Source organism: Molothrus aeneus, unplaced genomic scaffold (genome assembly GCF_037042795.1).
Source record: "Molothrus aeneus isolate 106 unplaced genomic scaffold, BPBGC_Maene_1.0 scaffold_79, whole genome shotgun sequence".
NCBI classification, from domain to species: Eukaryota; Metazoa; Chordata; class Aves; order Passeriformes; family Icteridae; genus Molothrus; species Molothrus aeneus.
Genome location: NW_027099231.1, coordinates 328,284 through 351,295, shown reverse-complemented (window position 1 = coordinate 351,295; position 23,012 = coordinate 328,284). Strand labels below are relative to the sequence as shown.

At 43.2% G+C, this 23,012-nt stretch overlaps 2 long non-coding RNA genes across 2 annotated transcripts; both read right to left on the bottom strand.

Annotated features, from left to right (window-relative positions):
- Nucleotides 1-7,202: 7,202 nt before the first annotated feature.
- LOC136571158 (uncharacterized) lies at nt 7,203-13,770 on the bottom strand. The gene is made up of 2 exons (XR_010785660.1): nt 13,016-13,770; nt 7,203-10,580 (listed from the first exon to the last, which is right to left on the bottom strand). It is a non-coding gene; the product is annotated as an uncharacterized lncRNA (long non-coding RNA).
- A 717-nt stretch (nt 13,771-14,487) lies between these two features.
- Nucleotides 14,488-20,995, bottom strand: LOC136571153 (uncharacterized). The gene is made up of 3 exons (XR_010785652.1): nt 20,964-20,995; nt 15,413-15,481; nt 14,488-14,552 (listed from the first exon to the last, which is right to left on the bottom strand). It is a non-coding gene; the product is annotated as an uncharacterized lncRNA (long non-coding RNA).
- Between the last annotated feature and the right edge of the window lie 2,017 nt (nt 20,996-23,012).

Genomic DNA, 23,012 nt, shown 5'->3' with positions numbered 1-23,012 from the left:
GGGCTCAGGGTGAATTTCACCCGATGCAACCAAACTGGGCAACACCCAGTGGGACAGAAGGAACCCAAAGCTTGTTTTACCCAAAGCTTGGGTAAGCAGAGCTCCAGCAAATACTGAGGAAACGGACAGAACAGGGTAACAAATAATAAACATACCTTTTTTTTTTTTTTTTTTTTTTTTTTCAGATGAGCAAAACAATTAAGGAGAAGGTGGAAAACTCACCATGACTGAACATTTCATCACCTGTAAGCTGACCATCCTTAGCATAGAGGATTCCAAATTTAAAATATACCGATCCCTGGAAAATAAAACCAAATATTATTTGGTAAACAGTCAAACAGAAGACATAACAATTTGGGTCCTCTAATCTTTGCATACATCCTACACATCAGAACATACATTTTATACTATCTCCTACTACACGATAATTTACCTTTAAACTTTGATAGTATAGCATAAAACCATTAACTTAGATGGGTGATCAATTATTATTAAGTTGGTGCTTCAAGTTATTTTTGCTGTCAGGTTCAAAAAAACATTACTTCTTTTTACTGTAACGAGCAATTGATTTAGAAGTCATCAAAAGCCCATCAAAATACAAAGCTGTACTCACCGGACGGGTCTGTGAGCAAGAAGTAGTTAGGCTTGTACTCACCTCTTGCCCTTCAAGAACCAATAAATCCTGTCAACAAAAACAGCATCTTTAGCCCCCTCCTATTACAGATTCTACAAGGATGATGGTTTTATTTGTGTTTAGAAGTTTGGATTTGAAATGGCCAGTTCAATGGATAAAGAGACAGTTTAAGTAGTATTTTATTATTATTATTATTATTATTATTATTATTATTATTATTATTATTATTATTATTATTATTATTAGCTACTGGAAGAAACAAACCAGTAGTATCTATACTTAATTACTTCTATTTCCAGAAAATCATAAAGAAAAAGAACCAAACAAAAAAAAGTCACTTCCTACCTTTTGTATCTCAGGACGAAAAATGTCTCTTGGGCTCTTCTCCAGTTTCTCCAGTTTCTCTTCTCCTGGCACTGAAATGCAAATGAACGAGTGCTTTAGAGGAGGGCAAGTGCACATTCCAACCCCGAACCACCAACCGATTGCAGTTACAGCGCTTACAAAATGAATCGTTCCCAGAGCCTCTGGGAAATGGAACGGTTGGTGCAACTGCCATTTCTTCCCCAAAATACTAACTTCCAACACTTCCTAAACTTAGTTTGCATTTTAAAAACAGAAATTAGGGAGACTCAGGGTGGAGATCAGGTTGAAATTGATTTCCTTCTAAAGCACAGGGCTCTGTTCCATCACCCTTCACTTTGGCTCCACACAGAATCACGGGGAGCATTTTAGGAGGGCCCAAGAACCAATTCTATTTCTCTCTTTTTTCTAGTTCTCTCTCTTCCTAAATCATTCAAGGCAAGTCAAATGAAAAAGGACAAGTTCAGCATCAAATTCACACTTTTTCCCTTTGTCTGCTCAAGAACAGGCTTTTAAACCACTTCTTGCTGCCTTCAACGATTAAGACTTGCAAAACAGTTTCGCAAGTTTGATAGGTTTATCATAAAAACCACAGAACGCAAGCTCTGAATTACAGGAAAAGGTACACAGGCAAACATCTCAGCTGATGGTGGCTTATTTGTAAACACATACCTTAACGGAGATTGCACTGAGAATGTTTCAGTGGGACTCTAAGGGAAAAGTATTTTCTGAGTACCCTGTAAACAAGAAAAGCTAGGATATATTACAGGACATACCCACTTGTTCTGCATATTCAAATAGGACTATCAATAAAAACATTTAAGAAGGAAGAAAACCAAGGTAATTTTACTCAGCTATATTTGCTGCCGATTTAGAGAAAAAAAAAAAAAAAAGTCACGGGTGCTGCAAAGAAAAAAAAAAAAGTGAACCAGAAACGCCGACAGTAGAACTTTAAAACAATTGCTTGGATAAAAGCAGCTCATGGAACATGAAGTAGAAAAAAAGCGAAACCAGTATCAGACCTGCCTATTTTCTTACCATTGCACAAGAAAAATCCGACAAGCGGTATAAAGTCACTGCCTAAAACCGATCCTAGGATGTAACCAAGAACAATTGAGGCATTTGCTAATCTAAACGGAAACCTTTTCCGGACCCTAGTGTCAAATCACACGTTTTGTCTTGCAGCAGCTCGAGGCTGGAGAGCATTTCCCCTGGGGGTCGGGAGGGTAGGGGCACAAGGGGCTGAGTTTGCGGATCGCACCTGTGCCAGCAGAAGGATCCAGCCCGCGCGCTCCTTGCGCTCGCCATTCTCCGGGCCATCGCTGTGTTTTACTGCTCAGCGATGCCGCTCCATCTGTTTGCGTGGAAGAAAGAGCCACGAGCACTGAGGCACTCAGCAGCCGTGTCATTCCAGCGCTGTCGAGCGCTCTCTGCTCGCAAGGCTGAGCACGCCGCGGAGCCGCCTGCGCAGCCGCTCGTCCGCCCCCGCCCGCAGCAGCGGCAGCAGCCCGAGGGACACGGCTGCAGCTCGGCGGCTCCCGCGCCTCCGCCAGCCGCCGCACAGTGACCGCGGCAGCGCCCGGCGCCGCTCGCCCGGGGCGGCTCCTGCAGCTCCCGGTCCGCGGCAGCAAAGCACCGCCTGGCGCTCCGCCATCGGCGGGTGGCAGCGCGCCCCGCCCGAGCTGAGCCCCCGCCACCGGGACCGCTGAGCGAGGCCGAGGCACCGGGTGGACGCCCTTTCCGCGCCGCTTGGCTCCGTGCGGGCGGCCGGCCGGAGGCTTCGCCCCTCCAGCGTCGCTGCCGCGGCTCCGTCCCGCGCGGGAGAGGCGCCGGGAGCTCCCCGCGCCCAGCCCGCTCCCCCGGCGCGCGGCCGCCTCGGCCCGCCAGCCATTCATATGGCGTGTCGGCCGTTGCGTCAGATGCCGCGCTTTACGGCAGCAGGGCCTGCCGGGAGTTGTAGTCTCGGACTGACAGCCACCGCTCTGTTTTCCGCCACCGGGAGCTGCAGTCCCGCCGGGGGATCAAACGGCTCCTTCGCTCCTGGGCGCGGAAGCACCTTAGGCAGCACCGCCCCTCCCGAATGTCCTTTCTTTTCCACTCCAACTCTTTTTTCTTTTTTTCACTCTGTTTTTCACCCCCTTTTCCACTTTCGCTCTTTCTTTTTCACTCTCATCCTTTTCCTTTTTCATTTTTTTTCTTCCTTTCTCTTCCTTCTTTTTTTTTTCTTCCTTTCCTTTTTCCTTTTCTTTCTTTCTCTCTTTCTTTCTTTCTGTCTTTCTCTTTCTGTCTCCCTTTCTCTATTTCTTTCTGTCTCTCTTTCTTTCTTTCTGTCTCTCTCTCTCTTTCTTTCTTTCTGTCTCTCTCTCTCTTTCTCTCTCTTTCTTTCTGTCTCTCTATTTCTTTCTCTCTTTCTTTCTTTCTCTCGCTCTCTTTCTGTCTCCTTCTTTCTGTCTCTATTTCTTTCTCTCTTTCTTTCTCTCGCTCTCTTTCTGTCTCTATTTCTTTCTCTCTCTTTCTTTCGCTCTCTTTCTCTCTCTTTCCGTCTGTCTTTCTCTATTTCTTTCTCTCTCTCTCTCTTTCTTTCTCTCGCTCTCTTCCTGCCTCTCTCTTTCTTTCTGTCTGTCTTTCTCTAGTTCTCTCTCTCTTTCTTTCTCTCGCTCTCTTCCTGCCTCTCTCTTTCTTTCTGTCTTTCTCTATTTCTTTCTCTCTCTCTTTCTTTCTTTCTCTCGCTCTCTTCCTGTCTCTCTCTTTCTTTCTTTCTGTCTGTCTTTCTCTATTTCTTTCTCTCTCTCTTTATTTCTTTCTCTCGCTCTCTTTCTGTCTCTTTCTTTCTGTCTCTATTTCTTTCTCTCTCTCTTTATTTTTTTCTCTCGCTCTCTTTCTGTCTCTCTCTTTCTGTCTCTATTTCTTTCTCTCTCTCTTTATTTCTTTCTCTCGCTCTCTTTCTCTCTCTCTTTCTGTCTCTCTCTTTCTGTCTCTATTTCTTTCTCTCTCTCTTTCTTTCTTTCTGTCTCTTTCTTTCTGTCTCTATTTCTTTCTCTCTCTCTTTCTTTCTTTCTGTCTCTTTCTTTCTTTCTTTCTTTCTTTCTTTCTTTCTTTCTTTCTTTCTTTCTTTCTTTCTTTCTTTCTTTCTTTCTCTTTCTTTCTCTCTCTCTTTCTTTCTTTCTCTCTTTCTTTCCCTCTATTTCTAATCTTGGATTTCCATTCTAGCTTTAGAATAAAAAAGCAGCAGTAGAAACGTTCAGGCTACCGGGGAGTGCAAAAAACCCCAAAACGGTAATGATTTTAGGAAAACTATTTCCTCCATGGGAGCCTGAAATTTTCTACAGCTGCAGGTGACATAGAGCTTTTATTTCTTCTTCTAGATAGTTTGTACTTAATACTCTATTTATACAGCGCCCCCTGCCGTCTGCTTTGGCGCACTGCAGGCACAGCGCCCCCTGCCGTCTGCATCGGCGCACTGCAGGCACAGCGCCCCCTGCCGTCTGGACCGGCGCACTGTAGGCAGAGTGCCGCCTAATGACGTCAGCTCGTCGACACGGCGCCCTGTCCCGGTCACGCCCACTCGGGAGGCCGTCGCGATCTTGTGCGGCATTCCGTGACTGCCACGGCCCTGCCAGCCTATATGGCACAATTTTACGGCAGTCGCGCTTTACGGCACCTTTTACGACAGTCGCGCTTTACGGCATTTTTTGCGACAGTCGCGCTTTACGACACCTTTTACGACAGTCGCGCTTTACGACAGTTTTACGACAGTCGCGCTTTACGGCACCTTTTACGACAGTCGCGCTTTACGGCCCCCTTTGCGACAGTCGAGTTTTACGACAGTCGCGCTTTACGGCAGTTTTGCGACGGTCGCGCTTTACGGCACCTTTTACGACAGTCACGCTTTACGGCACCTTTTGCGACGGTCGCGCTTTACGGCAGTTTTACGACAGTCGCGCTTTACGGCACTACCCTTTATGGAACTTTTATGATACTTTACAGCACTTTACGGTTTTTATTTTGTTTTTAGTTTATTTTAAATCTATTTTAATTTTTTAAATTTTTTTTATTTTAAATTTTTATTTTATTTTAAATTTTTCTATTTTTAAAGCTTTTTATTTTATTTTAAAAATTTTATTTACTTATTATTTTTAATTTTTCTATTTTTAAAGCATTTATTTTTTATTTTTATTTTTTATTTAAATTTTATTTTTCTTTTTTCTATTTTTAAAGCTTTAATTTTATTTTTTAATTTTATTTTTTATTTTTCTATTTTTAAAGCTTTCTGTATTTTTCTAATTTTATTTTTTATTTTTAATTTTTCTATTTTTAAAGGTTTTTAGTTTTTTTTATTTAGTGCTGCCCAGACCAACTCAAGCTGGTGATTGTGGTGGTATTTGAGGGTCTTGCATTACGGCACTACCTTTTATGGAACGATTACAGCACTTTACAGCACTTTACAGTTTTTATTTTGTTTTTCATTTATTTTAAATTAATTTTGTTTTTTTAATTTTACTTAATTTTTATTTTTAATTTATATATTTTTAAAGCATTTTTATTTTTTTAATTTTATTTTTTATTTACTTATTATTTTTAATTTTTCTATTTTTAAAGCTATTTTATTTTTTAATTTTATTTTTTAGTTTTAATTTTTCTATTTTTAAAGCTTTTATTTTATTTTTCTATTTTTTATTTAGTTAGTTTTAATTTTTCTATATGTAAAGGCTTTTATTTTATTTTTTTAATTTTATTTTTTATTTACTTACTAGTTTTAATTTTTCTATTTCTAAAGCTTTTTATTTTAATTTTTTAATCTTATATTTTATTTTAGTTTTTATTTTTCTATTTTTAAAGGATTTATTTTTTATTTTTATTTTTTATTTATTTTGTATATTTATTTTTTTTTATTTTTAGAGCTTTAATTTTATTTTTTAATTTTATTTTTTATTTTTCTATTTTTAAAGCATTTATTTTATTTTTTTATTTTATTTTTTATTAAATTTTTATTTTTAAATTTCTATTTTAAAAGATTTGATTTAATTTATTAAATTTTATTTTTTATTTTTAAGTTTTCTATTTTTAAAGGTTTTTAGTTTTTTTTATTTAGTGCTGCCCAGACCAACTCAAGCTGGTGATTGTGGTGGTGTTTGAGGGTCTTGCATTACGGCACTATCTTTTAGGTACTTTTAGCACTTTACAGCACTTTACAGTTTTTATTTTGTTTTTCATTTATTTTAAATTAATTTTGTTTTTTTAAATTTTATATAATTTTTATTTTTAATTTTTTTATTTTTAAAGCATTTTATTACGTTTTATTTGGTGCTGCCCAAACCTGCTGTAGTGCATTTTTATACTTTGTAATACTTTGAAGTCATTTTGTTTTGTATCCCCATATTTTTCCCAAATGGTTTAACCCAAACTGTACCCCCCTCCTTCTACCTGTGTTATCCCTCTCCCGGGATGAGATCATCCCCAAACCCCCACCCTGCCTCTCTGTCAATCACTCAGCCTCCCATCCCCTCCATGCAGAAGTTTCGGTCCAAGTCGTCGAGTGATGAGCCAGAGGCCAGGGGTCAGCCCCCCAAACCTTGCCCCATACGCTGTCCTGTATGTCTGGATCCCCCAGCATCCATCCCTTAGGGTCACTTAATGGTTGGTAAGATGTTATCTACTTTTGGTTTCCACCTCCCTTTAAAGGTGACCTTGACACATCTCCCGGGGCTCTCGGCAGGAGGCCCCTGAGGTGCAGGAGCTCCTTTGGGACTCCTAATAAAACCTTGGATTAACCCCTGCTAAGAGTCGGCCCTTTATCATCTACCGCTGTCTCTGGTGTCTCTTGTGCTGCACAGGGGCCCAGCCCAGGTGCCCTCAGCACCCTCGGGGCACACACAGAGAGTGTCTCCCCCCAGCCCAGGTGCCCTCAGCACCCTCGGGGCACAGAGAGTGTCTACCCCCAGCCCAGGTGCCCTCAGCACCCGCGGGGCACAGAGAGTGTCTCCCCCCAGCCCAGGTGCCCTCAGCACCCTCGGGGCACAGAGAGTGTCTTCCCTCTCTCGGCCGTGTCGGGGCTGCCCCCCCGGTGTCTGCCGACTCGGGACCAGCCGAGGGTTACTGAGAGGCTCGCACAAACCCGCTCGGCCACTGATTGTGGTGGTGTTTGAGGGTCCCCAAGACAAGGGAAGAGACGAGAATCTTGACTCCACCTTTCAGAAGGCTGAAATATTATTTTATCATCTCTATTATATTAAAAGAAAATGAGATAGTAGAACTATACTAAAAGAGCAAGGAGACATCAGAAAGCTGGAAAGGAATGAATAATAAAAACCTGGGACTGCTCACAGCCCCGACGCAGCTGGACCATGATTGGTCATCAAGTAGAAACAATGCACAGGAGACCAATCCAAGATGCCCCTGTTGCTAAACCATCTCCAGCCCACACTCCACAGCCAGCAGATTGTTACCGGTTCCATTTCCGTTCTGAGGCTTCTCAGGAGAAAAATCCCAGCAAAAGGATTTTCATCAAACACGTCAGTGCCAGGTGATGGCACAGGCAGCATCGGCTGGCCGAGGTCACTGTGTCATCCCTGCCAGCCCAGGTGTCACAGCAAGGAGCAGAGAGTTCACCCTGTACTCACCCTGTGCTCACCCAGCCCTGCCAAGGGACCGGCTGCCAAAACAGAGCCGTGCCATGCATGCCAGTGTCTGCATGGCAGAGAGAGGACATGAAAAGTCACTGAGGAAGCTGCCACCTCCTCCCTGAACTCTGCCCTGCAGGCCAGGCCATGGGCAGCCACTTTGGGAAGGCTGCATTTGCTGCCCATCAGCTGCTCTGTGTCTGACAGGAATTGAAATAGCCCAGGTTTGGGTTGGTGCTGAGCAGAGGGCAGGGAGGAGAAAGGGAGAAGGCTGTGCTGCAGGCCAGGTGGATCCAGGCAGAGCCAATTTGGGCAGCAGCCTTGTCTAACAGCATTTCATTTTCCACTTCTACTACATTACATTTCATTTTGCACTTCTGCTAGAACTGCATGTCAACAGCTTTCAAATATCCTCCTCAGTCCCAGCAGCCTGCTTGAAAGTGCTGTGTCTTTATCAGACCATTGATGGTCCTTCTGAAATGTGAGTCTCACTGGCTGCATCCAAACCTTGTGCTTGAACAGCATTCCTAAAAATTAAAGCAGATTGGGCCTTTGGGGAAGAAGGGGCTGCAAAGCATCTCCTAAAGCATTTTCTACTCCAATTTCATTGTGAGGAAATACACCTGAAGGATGATGCAGGGATTAGGATTGAGACAAAGATGAGTTTGGTAAGTCAATTTTACTTTGAGAGCTTGAGAAGCACAGGAAGCCCAAGTGATGATCCCAGAGGGTTGAACACAGAGGTTTCACCCTCCCAGATATACAAGGGCCTTACCTTAAAACCACTGCTCACAGCACACAGCTGTCTCAACACTGCATTAATGTTTTCTCCTCTTTGTGCATGTGTAGAATTGAAATCCCTCTTGGGGAAGAAGCTTATTCCAAGTAAATTCCGAAACTATCAGCTGAAAAAAACCCTGAAATGTTCTTTCCTATCCTTGTATATTTTTAAAGCCTTTGACATTTGAAACACTGTTCCCCTGCATGGCCTTCTCCTAATCCCAGCTTCTCAGAAGGCCCAAGGGGACAGGGTTGGCCAAGGGTGGAGCTGTTCTGGATTTGTTGGTGGTGCCTTGTAGTGAACAGTGTGTTCAGAGCTGCTCTGCTGGTTCTGCCTATCACTTTGACAGGGAAGGAGTGTGCTGGGATATGATAAATCACTAAATTGTCACTTCTAAATGCTGCTTGCAATGAAAATACTGTGCATAAACCCTCCTAAATGGTGTTAAATTTGTCTGCTGTATTTCTTCCCTCCCACCCCACCACTGCTGCTCTAAGATCCCTTAGTAGCTCAGTCTTTCTTTGTGTTTCGTTTGACATTTATGCCCACTTTCCCCAAAGCTCTGGGGGTTCTTTTTAAAATATGATATTGATTTTTTTCTTGGTTTTAAAAAAAACCTGAAATACACACACTAAAGAAGCAGGTCTCCATGGCTCAGCCCTGAGTGGTAAAGGAAGAGCAGCAGGAAGGGTGGTTTGTGGTGCTGGAGAAAGTCTCTGCCAGGCTTAAAGGAGCATCCCACTTCCACAGATGACTTTTTTTTTTTTTTTTTTAATGAGTTATGGTGCTGGCAAGATCTGGAAAGAGTGCAAGTCCCTCATTCCTGTTTGGATGTCTTGTTTTAAGAAATGTGTTCTTTCAGTTCTTGGAGAGCATAGTTTTGGATTCATCCTCACATCCTCCAGTCTTGGTGGCTCTGTTGTTTTTTTATTTCCCTTTCTCTGCCCTTTTCCCTGCACTCACTCCCCTGATGGCTGCAGGGGATGTGATTCAGGCACTCATCACTGCTCTGCAGCTGCTTTACAGAGCTAAAACTGACTGGGTCTCTCACCCTCCTCTCATAGCAGTGGTGCAGAGTGAGGCACATGGCAGGGCAGGGCTTTTAGCTGTTGTTTTATCTTCTGGTTTGATGTTTAACACATGAGGCAGAACCCCAAGCCCTGCTCACCATGTCAGGCTAGGCTGCAGGGGAACACATTGACAGCAACACAGTGGCTGCACCACAACCACCATCAATCAATCCGATAGAAAAAGGGTTTAAGGCTTCTAACAGTGCCACGGTGACTGAGCTGAGCCCAACCTGGGTCTAGCTTAATCCCTGATCTGTGTAAAGCCCTCTTCTGTGCTTTCCTGAGGCTGGGACAGCTGGAGAGGTTGCTCTCCATGAGCACAGGATGGCAGCTGTGGGCTGAAACTCGCTGAGCTGCCTCCCCAGTACGGGATGGGCTTGTGAGGGATTTAAAAGAAAAAACATTACCATGTCTTTGTCAGTCTGCCATGCTCACTTAAGCTGGCTGTTGGTGATTTGTAGTATTTTTTAAAAGAAAAACCAAATGCTTTCCCTTTACAAGGAAATATGCTATGAAGAGGGCTTCAAAGGAAAGGTGATTAGTTACTATCCAACTGTTGCTAAATTCATTGCTTGATGGTCCATATACTGCATCTTTTAATGTTACTGATACAGACCATTCCCAAGCTGTTTGATAATTATTTATCAGCCATCTGCATCAGCATCATCTGCATGACCAGTGATGGCCAAAAAGCAGGAAGGAGAGAAAGGACTTAAGCTGTAGGCAGGAAAGGGAAGGCAGAAACCAAGCAGCAAACAATTGCCACCTGGGCTCCATTGAAGACTAAAAGTGGGAAAAAACGGCTTACTTGAAAAATCTGCCTATTGTGTGTGCAGTCTCCAAGGGGAAACAAACAAACCCATTCAAAGGAAGGGAAAAAAAGGCAAAGAATTAAAAAATCCTTGTGCTGTTATGCAGAACTGGGGGGTTTAACTCTTCCCAATCTCTTCCCAGTCTCAGGCAGAAATATTTCTATAACCAAACCATCTCCCTTTTTAAAGCATTTAGCTGGATTGAGTAATTTCTTAAGTCCTCCATCATCAGGACCAGTTTGGGTTTGGCAGCTCAAACACCTTGGCAAGGCCAGGACAACTTCAGTGGATCTCCCTGTCCTGAAAGAGAGGAGAAAAGGGAAGTTAAGCTCACTGCAGAATCAAAGCCTCCTGCATTTCATCTTTTGGCTTAGATTGCTCACCATGGAGTATGAGCCATAAAAAAAGGGGAGGTGGAACCAAATTGAATTAAAAAGTGCCCTTTCCCAGTGCTTTTATTCCAGACATTCAAAGGAAGCTAATTTTTCTTCTAGCATTCTTTCCCTCATTTTAGCAGAACCATTCTCATCCCAGACCCCACTCAGCAGTTGTTCAATCTTTTGGCACTGGATCTGGACAAAGGAAGGGACACATCTGGGTCACAGGAAAGCACGGAGAGAAACCCTCCAAAACTGGACAGAGAAAAATGAAATGCAGGAAGACTTACCTGCAGCTGGATGCTCTTTGCACTGGGCTTCCTTTAAAGGAATGGATTTGCTGCTAAACACATCTCAGGCTCAGATGTGACCAGGGAGAAGGTGGGATGGAGATGAGGAGTCAGACATGGAATAACCAGGGAGATGCAGGGCCCAGGAACATGAAGGATGGAGAAGAGAAGGAACAGGGATTGTTCTCCTTGTTTAGATCCATCAGTGCTGGGAGCTTGGGAAGCACATGAGGGTACCAGAGGGATGCTGGGCAGGAGCAGGAGAACTCCAGGATAAGGGCAAGCTGCTCCCACTCCAGGGCTGGGCCAGGGAATGAGGGGAATTATTTCTCTCCCCTTTCCAGTGGGATGCAGGTGCCACCCCATGCAGAGGCAGGAAAACTGCCTTGCAATCAAGTACAAAACCTGCCTGGCAAGCCCAGGATGCCAGCAGCCTTTTCTCCTGGATTTCCTGCTTACAGGCATTTTAAGCTTGCTTTGTCTCAAAATGCCCTTTTTTGCCAAGGGCATTCCCATTTCTTTTGGGTCCTGAACAGAGGTTTGGAAAGCTGACTTTGATGAGGGAACTGTTTCCTATTTTGATCTGTGTTAACTTGGAGTTTCCCTTGGCACCAAAATTAGGGGGTGAACCCAACCCTTGAAAGGCCATAAGATCCTAACTATCCAATCCCCAATCCCCTCAGCATTGGCTTGTGGAACCTTCTCAGGGTTAATTTAGCAAATTAAGGGTTTGGCAAGTTCAGGATCTGGAGCGGTGGCCAGTGGAAAGTAAAACGCCCAGGCTAGATAAGTGTCCAGCCAACCTCCAGCCAGGAAGGCACTTCCCCAACACGAAGTCAGGGCCCGGTGCCTAGCGATGACAGGCTTACGGACGAGTGGCCGCAGTAGAGAGCTCCGAAGTCGCAGGATGAAATGAAGAGGCGACTCTCAGTTTCTTCAGGGAGGGTGGTTTTATTGGTAGGGAAAACGTGGAGAACGAGCTGAGAGCCTCGAGGCAAGAAAACCTCGGGTTTTACAGAGGGTGGGGGGGGTCAAAGATAGCAAATCAGAGAAGGATACACTAAGGATTGGCATAATCGGAGAACCAATCAAACACAGTTGTGGGAGGGACCCTGGCCCCTAACCCAATCACCCGACACCCTGGCCCGAACTATCTAGAAAAAGAGGCAGGGGTGTCAAGTGACAGGCAGGCAGCCAGGGGTGGGGGACAAGAAAGATACATTTAGTAACCAAGACAACTGGGGAGGGGTTTGGGGATTGACACAAACTGGTAACAGGGCAGGACCTTCTGAGAGAACAATGGGGGGAAAACTGAACAAACATAAAACACACCACAACAAGGATCGAAACAACCAAAAAGATTCATGAAAAAGAAACGGAACTGAGGCTGGCTAAAAGCTGACGACTCATTACAACAATTCAGTGAAAAGGAAGCAGGAGTGATCCTGTGAAAAACGCCAATCACTTGTTTTTAAAATTTTAAAAGTTTACCAGTAATTACATGCTTATAAAAATAGTAATACAATCCGAGTAATAATAATTTGGACAAATTAAATTAGGACAATATGAGACAATAGAGACAAAGAGTTACAGACAGTCCGGGTACCTTTTTCTGGGCAGCATAAGCCCGAAAAAGGACCCCCGTTAACAAAGGATTAACCCTTAAAAACAACAGCCTGTTGCATATTCATACATCTCATACATGAGGAATAAATTCCATTCAGACACAGGATTCTGTCTGGTCATCATCAACTTCTTCCTCTGAATCCTAACAGCGCCTTCGAGGCAGGAAGAAGTTCGTTTCTTCTAATAAGAGAGCAATAAATTCTTTTTCTCTGAAAGATTTAGGTGTCCTGTAGCTGCTATCTCACTGCAAGTCCTTTCTTTAAAAAAAGTCTCCTACATAACATAGTTTCTATTTTAACATTTTGTTATAACCTAAAACTATATTTAGCACGCTATTGAAGAGAATTAATACAGCATTACTTTTTAACACAACACATATTCATTTTAATATTTGCGAAAAGCCACTCACAAAATACGGATTTTTCACATTTTCAATACTCACCAAGCCATCTGGCCAGAGTTCTGTGCCCACCGAGGACACAGAAACCAGCAGGGACCTTCCTCCCATTCTCCAGCACAGGCTTCTTCCCTCCACACGCAGGGAGCTGCAGCCACTCAGGGAACACCGACTTAGTCACAACAGGAGAGGCACAAGGATAATCTGGAACTCGTTGCGACCTCAATGCCGCCCAGACCCAGGAGAAAGCACTCTTACCATCAGACGGAGCGGGGTATTTCCTGTACCGCCCTCTCTTCGCCCTACCCAAGGCGCATGAGCACACTGCCGCCATCATTGGAAGGGCAAGTGAGTGCAGCCCTCAGCCGCCATCTTGGGTGTGGCGTAAAAGTGACCCTTTTTTGTCTCCCCTTTCCAATTTTCACCCTCAGCAGAGGCAGGAAAACTGCCTTGCAATCAAGTACAAAACCTGCCTGGCAAGCCCAGGATGCCAGCAGCCGTTTCTCCTGGATTTCCTCTCGGCAATCTTTGGTACTGGCAGAAGCCACTCCCGGCCGAGCCGCCATCTTTGTTGTGGTACCCTTAAGCATCCCCCGCTCCTCACACAGGCGTTTCTCTTGCTGGCTGCCTCAACCCGGTCCCGACGCCGATCCCGTGCTCTCAGCGCCATTTTCTGCTGCTTTTCCCGGCGGGAGAAAACGGTTGGCGGGGTTAGCGGCACCGGAACCCCACGAATCGCGGCAGGGAGCGGCGGAGACGCCTCTGCCGGAGTCCTGCCGCGGCCGCCATCTTGAGTGCGGCTGGAGCCCGACCCGGCTCACGCAGGATCCTGGTACGCGGGCGCTTCGCCATCTTGAAACGGGAGCTCTGTCCCCTCCGCGCCTCCACCGCCCGCCGAAACCGGCCCCGCCGCTGTCGTTCTTCCCAGCCACTGCCCCGCACGGCGGCCCCTCAAGCCCGGCCGCGCCCCTTTGCACTCCTCGCTGTGCTTCACCGCTCCCCTCTGTGCACAGCACCGCTCTGTGCCCACAAGGTGGCAGCACCGTCCCCCGCCCGGGCCGGGCTGGACGCGCCTTGGGGCAGGCAGGGAATGGAGACCGAAGCTGCCGGAGATTGATTTTGGATTGATTCCCTTCAGCCCCAGCAGCTGTTCCTACAGTTTAAGGGCACTTGATTGGTTTATTCCTAGGTAAAAACGTTATAACATTGGTTTCAAAACGACTACGCATCTCTAGTCAGAGTTTCCTGCATTCCTGTATACAATAGAATGGATAGATTATTTCCAAATCATTCTTTCCAAATGGTTTTAGAGATAAATTCCAATTCTTTGCCCACACCTATAAAAACGAAAAACTTGACAGGTTTTGGTGTTCTACACCCACCCCTCCGTGTGAATTTTCTGGCAGCTTTTGGTCCCTCTGGGGCAGGGTAACCCAGCATGACCCCCCCTCATTCCCCACTCACCTGCTCCTCCATCACAGCCTGGTGTGACCGTGTTCACAGGAGTCTTAGGATGAGGGAAGAGACGAGGAGTTGACTCCATGTTTCAGAAGGCTTGATTTATTATTTTATGATCTATATTCTATTAAAAGAATAGAAGAAAGGATTTCAGCAGAAGGCTAGCTAAGAATAGAAAAAGAAAAATGATTTCACAAAGGCTTGTGTCTCGGACAGAGAGTCCGAGCCAGCTGGATGTGATTGGCCATGAATTAGAAACAACCACATGAGACCAATCACAGATGCACCTGTTGCATTCCACAGCAGCAGATAATCATTGTTTACATTTTGTTCCTGAGGCCTCTCAGGAGAAAAAATGCTAAGGAGAGGATTTTTCAGAAAATATCATGGCTACAGCCTGGCTCTCCCTCCTAGGGACATTGCGGTGCCCCAAATGCCATCAGAGCCCCCAAGTCTCCAGCCCCTCTCCCTCAGCCTTACTTCCTCACCCCCAAAGAAGGCACAGAAGGAATCAAACTGCCCTGGACAGCAGAGTGGTGCTTTATTCAAGCCCTTTCCATGAGTACATCTCCCCCAAAAGGGATTCTGCTGCAACAAGAATGGGGGGCAGCCCCCAGAAGTTCCTCCCCAGCCCTGCAGTCACAAGAGAGAGGCAGAAAGAGGGAGGGGCAGCAGAGAGGACACAGGAAGAAAAGTAAGAACGGGGTGCAGAATGAAGTTGAAAAAACAACCAAAAACAAAAACAACAACAAAACCTGGGATGGGAAGCATAACAGAGAGGGATTAAAAAAGAACGGGTTTTGGTTCCTCAACTCTTCCTCATCAATTTCCTTATTGGTGACATTCAGCAGTGATGCCAAACAAGCACAGAAAACAAGTGCAGAAGAAATGCAGATAGTCAGCAGCCACCACCTATCAAAATTCATTTTAAATAGTGTTCAAAGGTCTCTAAGAGCAAGGTGAGGTGTAAATGGAGATACTCACACAGAAGTACTGCCAGCTGCTATTTTCAACATTTCCTCTGAGTTTCCTTTTCACTTGTTTATCTCTCACCTAAACAAGAGAAAAAAACCCCAAACAAATGTGACCTTTCAGGCACACAAAAAATGTAGTTGGTCCTTAAGAAAGCATTTTATTCTGCCTGTATAATAACGTGTTGGGAACAGTAGGAGCTTTTAGCAAAACGTCTCTGTGCTGTTGCAGTTGTTGTGCCACTGTGAGAAATCACAGGCATGGCTGCAAGGCTCCTGCAGCTCACCCTGGTGCGGGTCAGAGACCACTTATCCCTGCAGGGATCCCTGGGAATAATGATGGTGGGAAATGTGGAGGGAGCTGGATGAATAAATACTTGCCATTTCCTTACCAAAAAACCCCTCAAAACAAATCTATAAAAACAGTTTGCCTCTGAATTAGGAGAATTTCAATTAACTCTTTTAGGTCTGCTTTTGGTTCAACATTCATCAATCTGAATTGGAATATGCATAGAGTAAGTAATTAAAGGTAGCTGAAATTTAAGAATAAAGGTCTATTTCCTTGTTCATAACCTACATTGAAAGACATTAAAACCCAGTGTTTTGCTTTAGAGCTGCTTGGCATTGACTTCATTCAGTCTTAGACTCATCAGGTTATAAAAAACACAGGGAAATATATTCTCTGTTTCATGAAGAATGCATGATTAATGAGAAAGGCATAGCTTTATCAGAGTCACTGCTGATACCAACATTGCTTGGCTAAGTTCAAAGTACTGACACAAGAACATCATAACAAAAGCAACGCTCAACAGAGCCTCAAACATAAAGACACAGTTCAAAGTTTTTCAGATGTCCTACAGTTGCTAAGGTATCTCCTCCAGAAAGGTGAGCAAACTGAAAATAGCACAGGAAATTTTAAACCCATTTCTCTTTTTTTTTCCCCTTAACTTCCTTGTGGGCAAGAGAAAACTCCTAATCCAGGGAATGAAATGTAGTTTTCATACCTCAGTCATGAGTAGTCCCCTCAGTTTCAAGCAGACCCAGTGCTCAGTGAAATCTTAGAAAGGGTCAAATCATCAGTATGAAATTCCAATTCTGTAGAGAGCTTTTTGGATAATTGGTTAGCTGAGAAAGGACATTTCGATGTGATACCGATGGATAAGGATAGGAGAAACAAGCTGAGAACTAAGCAACCAGTGTCCAATCACTGACAAAGGTCACAGTGACCTTCTCTGAAACGGGAAGACGGGGGAGAAAATCGCTTGCCAGAAAATGTAGATATCTTAGGTAGAAAAGTTAGAAGAATGCAAACATAGAAGCAAAATAATTGTTAGAAGATAGAAGTAGGTGTGGTTGATCTAAGTGTGCTTAACCAATAATGAGCTCAGCTTTTGCAATATGTATAAGCTTCATTAACACCAATATAAATATGTGTGAGTTTTCAATAAACTTCGGGATTTGCTATTCACGCATATGGTGTGTCGCATTTCTCCCGCCGTTCACGACACAATTCTATTTGTGAAAGTAGCTATTTTTTCTCCATTCCCCTCCCTCCCCAACATCAAGAGGGAAAGGCTCAAATTGAAAAATAATTCTTACAAAATTATACTTTGACCTAATAAGTTCGCTACAAGTTGCACCAGAAAGAGAAAGGAGAGCAGAATCAGAGGTTATCAAACTCAATAGAAAATCCAGCTCATGCTATCTCCAAAAGCCTCATTTCATTTATCCAGGATTTAAAAAAAAAAACCCACATAATAAAAACTTCACATATTTTGTTAAATGCTTTCATTTCTATCTGAAATATTAATTATTACTCTGCTTTTCAGAAGTGAATTAGAAAGTTTTCTGCACCCACCTTCCCCAAATCTGATTCTAAGTGCTTGCCAGTTTAATCCCTTAGGAAGCAAAAGTAGCCCCATGTGTCTCAGGATCAATAGAAACTAAACAACAAAGCTTGACCAAGTCTATTAAATTGTCAATAAAGTGAATAAATATTTTCCACTGTAGAGACAGCTATCACCAGCCTGTGAATTTGGCTAGGGCAGGTTTAGTGAAGGAAAAACGAGGTCTTCATTGCCAAATCAGTCAGGAGTTGTTCTACTCTACTGCCAGTGTCAGGTGAGTGTAAACACCACATTCCTCACAGCATCCCCCACAAAGAATTCCTCTTGAAAATGAAGGCTGCTTTTGAGTTGGACCCAACAGATGAGAACTCCCTGGTGTAGCACAGTGATGGCAGCATGGCCAGGCTCTGCACTGGAAGGCTGGGACCCAGCAGCAGATTCCTGACCAGATCTCCAAGGCTGAGTGTGCAGGGGTGCTGTGGTGGCCTGGCCCCCCTGGCCGCGCACTTCCAGCCACCATCACTTCCTCTCAGAAGGACAGGAGAGAAAATAAGAAAAGCAGGAACTGGAAAGCTCAGGCTAAAGTCAGGCAGGTCACTGATGAAACAGAATTAACTTGAAAAATCTTATTTATCAGCAAATAAAAAGAGTATTTAATTATGTTATTACACACTATTATTAGACAGTCAGCCAGCCAGCCTGACCCCAAGCATGCTGCAGCATCGGGGCCAGGCAGTGCCCATCTCCCAGGAGCTGATTTACCCATCCTTCTCAAGGGAATTGACCTGCACACAGTTCCACAGTGGAGCTGCCAGGCTGCCAATAAAAATATCTCTGGCTAAGAGTCAAACCCTAATACATAAACCATATTAAATGATTAAATGATATTGTGTTACTGGCTCTTTCTTCTATTTCAAATTTTGAAAATTATTCCCAAGAATTTTCAAAAGATTTCATAGGAAAAAGGTCGTTTTATGCTAAGATGTAAGGTGTGCATGATTGAATGTTTCATTCCACATCCTTACAAGCTGAGCCTTGACCAAGTTAAGAGGTGGAAGGACATGCTCACTGTAATGGAAAGATGGAAATAATGAAACTCTGAACACAAGAGAAAGGTTCACAGAAAAATTAAAATTCCTTGCTGAGCCAAGACAAAGGAGATAATTTTATCCAACAGATAGAAAAGCTCAGGTCAGAATAGTGACCGTTGCTTCTCAAGAGCAACATCCACTGAAACGCACAGTCTGCAGGTGGAATAAGGTTAAACCTTCCCAAAATGGGAAAAAACCCTTGACTCTGACCTCGATTATTTCATCATCTACACTTATTTACCATTTGGAAAATAGTACTAGAGTGTTCTTGTGACTTAAAAATCTTTGTCTGAAAAATCACCACATTAGAGAAAATTTTACGTCAGGATAACCTCGTGTTGAAATTATCCAGAAAAACAGGATAAAGTGAAATGATCATGCTGCAGACCTTTTTCTGATTTTTAGCAAATAGAATGCACTCATATTGAGGGATGTTTTGAAAAAAAACAAACACATTGACATTACTGCATGGTCATGTGAAAAATATTCCTCTTCATCTTCAGTGCCTCTCACAGAATTAACACCAGGATGAAGTTGCAAAGTGAAAAACACTGTCTAAGGAGTGGTGTTGCCCCACACATGGGATACCTGTGTGTGCTTCAGAGAGATTCATCCTGAGTTTGCTCCAGCCCCTGTAAACACCATAAACATGAGGCAACCATGGGACTGTTCCACAGCTTCTCTCCAAGCTTGTGACATGGGTTTATGCCCCCAAGAGCTATTGCAAGGAGTGCAAGTCAACAGCAAGGGGTGGCAGAATTGGACAAAAATACCAGCATTATTGGCATGTGAGAAATTAAATATTGATTGCCTAAAAGATCTGAACTCTGCACCTTACCTAGTACAACTTCCATATTGAGGGTTTTAAACAGACACTGTAATTTACAACTTCTAATTTTTATGTCCTGCAGATGTGAAATCCCCAGCCACCAATCCAGAGTAACCACCTGAGTAACCAACTATTTGCTATTAAGATTTTATACCACCTTCTCCAGAGTAACCACCTGAGTAACCAACTATTTGCTATTAAGATATTATACCATTGTAAGCCTTATTGCTTACAATGTTCCTTTTCAGCAAACATACGGGTTGCATGACTACCTAAACTCAACGTATCCCCCACCATTTGTAAACTGTTACCAAGAGAAACTGTTTTTTCTGTGCTAATTGTTGACATCATATATTAGCAGGAATAGAGTGAGCATGGAGTAAGATTTTACACAGCAAAACAAAGAAGGCTCATAGACAGTAAACCCTGGATCCCAGCCCCAAAATCCTCTTTTATACTCATTTCTTTGGCTTTAGGAAGACATTAGGACAGCCTGCAGCTTCGCAGAAATTGAACAATGACAATCCTAGCTAAAGCAGCTGTTCTGCAGATGCAAAGGAAGATGTAGAATGTTTCCTGGACAAGCAGCCTGAAAATGACTCTCTCACAGATGAATAAGCATCAACACAAAACACACTGTTACAAACCTACTATTTCCATATAACAGATAATGAAAAACCATCTGTCCATTCTGGCTATTTGCCAAGCAGCCAGCCCAGCACACCATTTTACTACCTGTATCTAAGGTATCCTACTAATAAAGAATATTTCTCAACTGTTTTCATTTTGTCTGCACATGCTGATTAATAACTCCATCATTTAACCCACCTCTTCCAAAGTCAGTCATGTACATAACAAGGAGATTAATTCCTGAAAGTATAACTGTGCTCCTCTTTTGGATTTGGAGAAAAAAAAAAGCCTCTTTAGTGAAATCAGTGAAAATTAGGGCCAACATCTTATTCTGCAGGAATTTCCCCAGTTAAGCATAATATTTCTATGGCCTTCTAATGATCAATATCCTGTGCTCTCAATATCCAGTTCCCGTCCTGGTTGTCTTTTAGATACCAGAAGCCAGTGGGTATTAAGAGATAAATTGTACTCAGCGCTACTTTAGTCCAACATTTAACATGAAGAGGATGTTTGCAATTAAAATTCACACAATGCAGTATTTGAAGTGAACACATTTCACTATCAGTAGCAGCACAAGGCAATGATGAAAAATCCACAATGGCGTGGTACTGTGTGCTGCATTATGCAAATGGATGCAGCAAAGGTCAAAGCTCATCTCAATCTCATAATTATGTCGTCTATAGAGAATAATTAATTTACAGTGTGCTTTCTTATTTTGTGTACCACAACACTAAAAGCCATTTTATTTGTGAATTTTCTTGCTTTATATCGCAGAGATAAATACATCAACGGCTTTCAATTTCCTCTTTGGGAACCAGGGGGGAAGGGAAGGCACAGCTCTTTATTTTCCATAGCAACACCAGGCTACAATTAAGCACCAAAAATACTGCCTTTTAATTACTCAAATGCTGTTCAATTTCAGTGTTTAGGAATGAGATTGCTGTGCCCAACAGCTGCCTCATGTTACAAGGGCAGAAGTGTTTGAACAACTTCCATGAAGCAAGCAGTGCTGTAAGGATGCAGTTATATTGCACAGCTCCCTACAGAGGGTCACAGGTGAGACGTAGGATATATTTGTGAATTACTGAGGCCCTGTGCTGGGGATGGGAAGTGGGATCCAGAGCAAAAAGTTTGTGAAGCTGGACCATAAAAAGCCAGGATGCAAACCTGAGTCTGAGGTGCTGGTGGCAAGTTGGCAAACTGGTGTTCCATGAGTTCTGATTCTGATACTCTAATCCCCATCTTCTCCATCCACCGGGCCAGCTCTGTTTTCCTCTCTCTGCCAAAAAAACCAAGAATTCCTCAGCTCGGTAAGAAAAATAGCCTCCAAGAGCGATGTTCAGAGCAGCCCAAGGTACCTGATGCAACCTCTTTTTCACACCTATTTTTAAATACATGTTACACATCCAGAGATTTTAAAAGAGTGGTCCTCTGACATAAGCCTCAGGAGAGCAACTCTCTAAGCAATAGGATGAGATGTTGGTGTTCTTTCAAATCCAAGGGATCTTATTCCTTACTCTCAAATATTTGTACTGATTTGGCATTTTGAGCTGGAAGCTAAATAGAGCTGCCTGGGAATCAGATGGGGTCACACTGCACAGATGACAGAAAACTGCCATGACCAAGAAGCAGTAATTCTCTTACAGGAACCCCTGTTTTACACAACTGGTTTACACAATTAACTGAGGACTAATTGATCCCACAGGAAATCTGTCATTCATCAGGAACTTTAACTTCCCAATTCCAGCTTCACTTGCTGTAGCTTATTTTTTCCTTCTGTTTTCTAGGAAGCTGCCTGCTTGTGGTTGTTTCTAAGGAACCTGAACAACGTGACCTTCATGTGATCCAGTGGCTTCTAAAGCTCATTCCCTACTCCTTGCACAGGTCAGAACAACTCTTGTGTGGTTTTTATGTCCCTTAGGTGACAAACTTGCACACAGGCAAGCACCTTTCCCCATCCCTAGAGATCATCTGTCACTGTTACCTCGAGTGTTCATCACAAGATGCAGAACTAGACCAGTGGCAATGCCATCCAAACTCACACAGATCCAGCTGTCCTTCTGTCAGTTACCTTGACACACTCTGGATGCAACCCCAGCAATTTCCAGGGAAGGTGGAAAAGCTGCAGAGTAGTTAATGTTGACAGTAGTTGCTAAAAGGTCATTCAGAGACATTCATTAGTTGTTTGCTGTAGCAGACAGTCATTATTATTGGCAGCAGAAATTGGCAGGAAGTACTCTTATTGTCAGAAAGCATTAAAAGAGTGTCATTTGTCAACATGTGCTCTTCCACAGAGCAGCAGGCTAAGAAAACTCCATCTCTCAATTTAACTGGAAAAAATAGCATAAATACCCTGACATGTTTTTATCTGCATCTCTGATGTGGGCATGGAAGATGCTTTAGGAACTCTGCATCAGCCCACTACCCTGCCTGGGAGCAGAAAAGCAGAAAACATGCAGAAGCATTTTACCCTGAATTTCAGTTTCCGGGGTTCTGCTCTGAGTTTTTCCAGAATGAAGAATCTCTGTGACTATCCACCTGTCAGGCTCATTTAGCACTAACTCTATTTCTAAGCACAGAGACTTGGATGTTGCTATGTAAATGAACTCAGATCTGTTTGCCCTTTATTGGGAAGGGGAAAAAAAAACATAGTAAGATTCAAGATCACTTTTTTTTCCATGTATTTCAGCAAATGTAACCATAATACATTAAAGACTTGCAAGGTGGAAGTAAATTATAAATCCAAGTTGCATCCCTCTATAATTTTGCATTATGGCAGTACAATAATGGAATTAATAAAACTTGCATTTTAATGCTGTCAAGTTACATTAAAAAGCATTATTTAGCCCTCCCCAAGCCTACACTCTAATAAATGTCAAGTCCCCAACTATTAGGTATTTAAATATTTGCACAAGGAGTCTTTAATAATGAGAACACACACTGCAGATACGTGTGCTGTTGTACTATTAACTGAAATAAATAACCTGGGACAATTATTCCCAGTCCTAATAAAGCTGATTTGCTAATCAAATGTCAATACAATGACTTGTTTTTAATATGGACACAATTGCACTAATAACTTAGAGTTATTAAATAAAGGCTTTCAGAATGAACACAGAAGCACTGTTGGTTTTTTTATGGCACCCTTCATTCTCCTGCTGGCTTCCTGCACCTCAAGCACTCAGAATCCTTTTCATTCGGTAAAGCAGTCAAAGG